Genomic DNA, 6,713 nt, shown 5'->3' on the forward strand with positions numbered 1-6,713 from the left:
GGCCCAAATCTTTAAAATTGGAGAGCCCCTGGCAAAATTTTCTGAGTTTACAAAATATTCTGTCGTTATTTATGTGATGCGGCTCTTCAGTAATGTGAGCCGCATTCCCACACAAACTTTTATGACACATAAAATGGCATAAAGTGTTTTATTTAATTTTTAAAACTTATCAAAAACTAATTAAAAACCATAAAACTGAATCTATGGGCTTTTTTCTTTTTCCAGGTCCCAGAAATAGGATACTGGAAAGAAATAAGCCCATATTTTCCATCTTTTGTTGTCCCCTGATCCCATATAAGACATTTGTTATTTCTTGCCAGGTGGCTCTTTTCTAATATTCTTTGCTGATATTTTTCGAAAAATCCCTCCATTTTAACTTACAAGTGTATGAATACATAATACCATCAAAATGACCTTACTGTAACCCCTTTTGAAACTTTAAATTGAAAAACAAACTTTTTAAAAATTTCATAAATTTAAATTTCAATTTAATTTAAAAAGTTTAATTCAAATTTTAAAAATAATTACACCATTGTTTTCCTTATTGAATTTTGAAGTTGCTGGCCAAATTTCATCTATGTAACTCCACAAATAAGCTTACAATTGCAGATTGAAGTGTTCAAAATATGCCCTCTGACAGGAACGGGGACCCAGTTATTTCCCCCATTGAAACGCATTGAAAATCATAGTAAATAAATGGGGTGCTGTCCAATAAATAATTTTGATAGCCACCTTGGGACTTCTGTTTCACGTTAGGCATTTGTTTCGAAGTTTCTAAGTGCAATCTCAGTGCCTCATGACCGGCATTCCGTTGCACAATTTTGTTTTGATTGACAACAGGGTAGGTCGGTCTACTTCCGGGGAAGAATAAAGGCTAGAATTTAGGCAATTTACTCTATGTACCGACGCCAGATTACATTTAAATCAATCAAAATTTTTACAGAAATTCAAGCTAGAAAGCCTACCCATTCAAATAAATCTACATTCAGTTACAGAACTTGTGTAATAATAAAACTACACCATTTTAAATAAAAGTTATATTTTTTTTTTAAGAACTACATTCGTGGGTACCGGACTGGTTGCCGTAACTGGGATCCTATTCCTGACAGGAACGGGGACCCAGTTATTTCCCCCATTGAAACGCATTGAAAATCATAGTAAATAAATGGGGTGCTGTCCAATAAATAATTTTGATAGCCACCTTGGGACTTCTGTTTCACGTTAGGCATTTGTTTCGAAGTTTCTAAGTGCAATCTCAGTGCCTCATGACCGGCATTCCGTTGCACAATTTTGTTTTGATTGACAACAGGGTAGGTCGGTCTACTTCCGGGGAAGAATAAAGGCTAGAATTTAGGCAATTTACTCTATGTACCGACGCCAGATTACATTTAAATCAATCAAAATTTTTACAGAAATTCAAGCTAGAAAGCCTACCCATTCAAATAAATCTACATTCAGTTACAGAACTTGTGTAATAATAAAACTACACCATTTTAAATAAAAGTTATATTTTTTTTTTAAGAACTACATTCGTGGGTACCGGACTGGTTGCCGTAACTGGGATCCTATTCCTGACAGGAACGGGGACCCAGTTATTTCCCCCATTGAAACGCATTGAAAATCATAGTAAATAAATGGGGTGCTGTCCAATAAATAATTTTGATAGCCACCTTGGGACTTCTGTTTCACGTTAGGCATTTGTTTCGAAGTTTCTAAGTGCAATCTCAGTGCCTCATGACCGGCATTCCGTTGCACAATTTTGTTTTGATTGACAACAGGGTAGGTCGGTCTACTTCCGGGGAAGAATAAAGGCTAGAATTTAGGCAATTTACTCTATGTACCGACGCCAGATTACATTTAAATCAATCAAAATTTTTACAGAAATTCAAGCTAGAAAGCCTACCCATTCAAATAAATCTACATTCAGTTACAGAACTTGTGTAATAATAAAACTACACCATTTTAAATAAAAGTTATATTTTTTTTTTAAGAACTACATTCGTGGGTACCGGACTGGTTGCCGTAACTGGGATCCTATTCCTGACAGGAACGGGGACCCAGTTATTTCCCCCATTGAAACGCATTGAAAATCATAGTAAATAAATGGGGTGCTGTCCAATAAATAATTTTGATAGCCACCTTGGGACTTCTGTTTCACGTTAGGCATTTGTTTCGAAGTTTCTAAGTGCAATCTCAGTGCCTCATGACCGGCATTCCGTTGCACAATTTTGTTTTGATTGACAACAGGGTAGGTCGGTCTACTTCCGGGGAAGAATAAAGGCTAGAATTTAGGCAATTTACTCTATGTACCGACGCCAGATTACATTTAAATCAATCAAAATTTTTACAGAAATTCAAGCTAGAAAGCCTACCCATTCAAATAAATCTACATTCAGTTACAGAACTTGTGTAATAATAAAACTACACCATTTTAAATAAAAGTTATATTTTTTTTTTAAGAACTACATTCGTGGGTACCGGACTGGTTGCCGTAACTGGGATCCTATTCCTGTCAGACTTTAATTTTTTTTCCAGACTTTAAACTGCACTTTTAAAATAAAGATATACATCTCAGTAGTTATTGTGCAAAGTTTCAATAGATTTGATCCAACAGTTACAGAGTTATTGATCCTTATCTATGACATCTCAAATACCAGAAAATTGATCGGATAAAATCATAAATTCATGAAGAAAATATGCTTAAAATCAGCAAAACTTTTTTATTTTAAAAGATATTTACATTCTGTAAATTGCACATGGTAGATAAAATCATTTTTGATATGGAAATCTAGTTAAAAAAGAAATTCTGCTGAAAAAAAATTAATTATAATTATTTTTTTAATTAAAAAAAAAATCTTATAAGAATTACATATGCAAAGAAGCATACCCCATAACAAGGGTATAAATCATGAGACTAGTCTTCAAACAGTCAGCTAAGTTCATTTAATATACAATGGAAAAGGCTAGATGCAGAGAAGTTCTCACTTGTAGCTAAAACCAGTCAAGACGGCACCTCCTACAGTTTAACAAATGTCGAGGGAAATCCTGGATCTGCCTGAATGCTTAATGCTACTGTGCGTTGTTATACTTGTGACTGCTCTAAATGTCCCACTAGTTCATACGTGTGTGGTGGTGGACACTCAAACTGTTGGTGGCTCATAGGAGATCCATGTACTTGGGTCCAAACAAGTTAACCAACCTGAATATGGATAACAAAGACAAGTTAATAATGCAGGAACTTTTAAAAAATGAAACTTAGCGAAGAAGCAATAATGAAAATGAAATATAATCATAACACTCAAAAAGGTGAATCTGTTAACAGAGCACTAAGTGTTTCCTTACCAAAGAATATGAACTTTTCTAGAAATTTGAAGGGAGGGAGGGAGGGCATCATCAATAATTCACACTTTGAATAATGGTACAGCTTATTCCTTGTGACAAAAAGCAGAATGTATTGGTTTTAAAATCTCAAAAGGTTCATTAAAACACTTCGACCAGATGTAAAGGGAGTGTGAACGGAACAAAGTAAACCAAAATACTCCAGAAAGGAAAAAGAAAAATTTACAACGCACCGGACAGAAGACTAAGGTTCATGTGGAAGAAAAGGATCGAAGTAAACGTACAGATAGATATAAAAAAGGGCAACCTGATCCAAAACTTGATGCTGCATTTGTAAAAGCATAATGGACAATCATTCATATGGTAGAGTAATACCTGCTAAGAAGAATATACATACCAGAAGCTGTTCTTCAAAAGTTCCAAAATCAAGGAAGATATAGCTGCATTCATCTACTGCTGAAAAAGATACAGACAAAATTAACGGTCCTTTTAAGGACCACCAAAATCTTTAAAAAGGAGTCTAAAATTGTTGTACATTCAGTTAAAATTGTTTATATAAGCTATAGCCCTACCCCTTATATATCTTCAAAAAAAATCCAGGCCCAAATCTTTAAAATTGGAGAGCCCCTGGCAAAATTTTCTGAGTTTACAAAATATTCTGTCGTTATTTATGTGATGCGGCTCTTCAGTAATGTGAGCCGCATTCCCACACAAACTTTTATGACACATAAAATGGCATAAAGTGTTTTATTTAATTTTTAAAACTTATCAAAAACTAATTAAAAACCATAAAACTGAATCTATGGGCTTTTTTCTTTTTCCAGGTCCCAGAAATAGGATACTGGAAAGAAATAAGCCCATATTTTCCATCTTTTGTTGTCCCCTGATCCCATATAAGACATTTGTTATTTCTTGCCAGGTGGCTCTTTTCTAATATTCTTTGCTGATATTTTTCGAAAAATCCCTCCATTTTAACTTACAAGTGTATGAATACATAATACCATCAAAATGACCTTACTGTAACCCCTTTTGAAACTTTAAATTGAAAAACAAACTTTTAAAAAATTTCATAAATTTAAATTTCAATTTAATTTAAAAAGTTTAATTCAAATTTTAAAAATAATTACACCATTGTTTTCCTTATTGAATTTTGAAGTTGCTGGCCAAATTTCATCTATGTAACTCCACAAATAAGCTTACAATTGCAGATTGAAGTGTTCAAAATATGCCCTCTGACAGGAACGGGGACCCAGTTATTTCCCCCATTGAAACGCATTGAAAATCATAGTAAATAAATGGGGTGCTGTCCAATAAATAATTTTGATAGCCACCTTGGGACTTCTGTTTCACGTTAGGCATTTGTTTCGAAGTTTCTAAGTGCAATCTCAGTGCCTCATGACCGGCATTCCGTTGCACAATTTTGTTTTGATTGACAACAGGGTAGGTCGGTCTACTTCCGGGGAAGAATAAAGGCTAGAATTTAGGCAATTTACTCTATGTACCGACGCCAGATTACATTTAAATCAATCAAAATTTTTACAGAAATTCAAGCTAGAAAGCCTACCCATTCAAATAAATCTACATTCAGTTACAGAACTTGTGTAATAATAAAACTACACCATTTTAAATAAAAGTTATATTTTTTTTTTAAGAACTACATTCGTGGGTACCGGACTGGTTGCCGTAACTGGGATCCTATTCCTGTCAGACTTTAATTTTTTTTCCAGACTTTAAACTGCACTTTTAAAATAAAGATATACATCTCAGTAGTTATTGTGCAAAGTTTCAATAGATTTGATCCAACAGTTACAGAGTTATTGATCCTTATCTATGACATCTCAAATACCAGAAAATTGATCGGATAAAATCATAAATTCATGAAGAAAATATGCTTAAAATCAGCAAAACTTTTTTATTTTAAAAGATATTTACATTCTGTAAATTGCACATGGTAGATAAAATCATTTTTGATATGGAAATCTAGTTAAAAAAGAAATTCTGCTGAAAAAAAATTAATTATAATTATTTTTTTAATTAAAAAAAAAATCTTATAAGAATTACATATGCAAAGAAGCATACCCCATAACAAGGGTATAAATCATGAGACTAGTCTTCAAACAGTCAGCTAAGTTCATTTAATATACAATGGAAAAGGCTAGATGCAGAGAAGTTCTCACTTGTAGCTAAAACCAGTCAAGACGGCACCTCCTACAGTTTAACAAATGTCGAGGGAAATCCTGGATCTGCCTGAATGCTTAATGCTACTGTGCGTTGTTATACTTGTGACTGCTCTAAATGTCCCACTAGTTCATACGTGTGTGGTGGTGGACACTCAAACTGTTGGTGGCTCATAGGAGATCCATGTACTTGGGTCCAAACAAGTTAACCAACCTGAATATGGATAACAAAGACAAGTTAATAATGCAGGAACTTTTAAAAAATGAAACTTAGCGAAGAAGCAATAATGAAAATGAAATATAATCATAACACTCAAAAAGGTGAATCTGTTAACAGAGCACTAAGTGTTTCCTTACCAAAGAATATGAACTTTTCTAGAAATTTGAAGGGAGGGAGGGAGGGCATCATCAATAATTCACACTTTGAATAATGGTACAGCTTATTCCTTGTGACAAAAAGCAGAATGTATTGGTTTTAAAATCTCAAAAGGTTCATTAAAACACTTCGACCAGATGTAAAGGGAGTGTGAACGGAACAAAGTAAACCAAAATACTCCAGAAAGGAAAAAGAAAAATTTACAACGCACCGGACAGAAGACTAAGGTTCATGTGGAAGAAAAGGATCGAAGTAAACGTACAGATAGATATAAAAAAGGGCAACCTGATCCAAAACTTGATGCTGCATTTGTAAAAGCATAATGGACAATCATTCATATGGTAGAGTAATACCTGCTAAGAAGAATATACATACCAGAAGCTGTTCTTCAAAAGTTCCAAAATCAAGGAAGATATAGCTGCATTCATCTACTGCTGAAAAAGATACAGACAAAATTAACGGTCCTTTTAAGGACCACCAAAATCTTTAAAAAGGAGTCTAAAATTGTTGTACATTCAGTTAAAATTGTTTATATAAGCTATAGCCCTACCCCTTATATATCTTCAAAAAAAATCCAGGCCCAAATCTTTAAAATTGGAGAGCCCCTGGCAAAATTTTCTGAGTTTACAAAATATTCTGTCGTTATTTATGTGATGCGGCTCTTCAGTAATGTGAGCCGCATTCCCACACAAACTTTTATGACACATAAAATGGCATAAAGTGTTTTATTTAATTTTTAAAACTTATCAAAAACTAATTAAAAACCATAAAACTGAATCTATGGGCTTTTTTCTTTTTCCAGGTCCCAGAAATAGGATACT

This window comes from Mytilus californianus, unplaced genomic scaffold, assembly GCF_021869535.1.
Source record: "Mytilus californianus isolate M0D057914Y unplaced genomic scaffold, xbMytCali1.0.p SCAF_15, whole genome shotgun sequence".
Classification (NCBI taxonomy): Eukaryota; Metazoa; Mollusca; class Bivalvia; order Mytilida; family Mytilidae; genus Mytilus; species Mytilus californianus.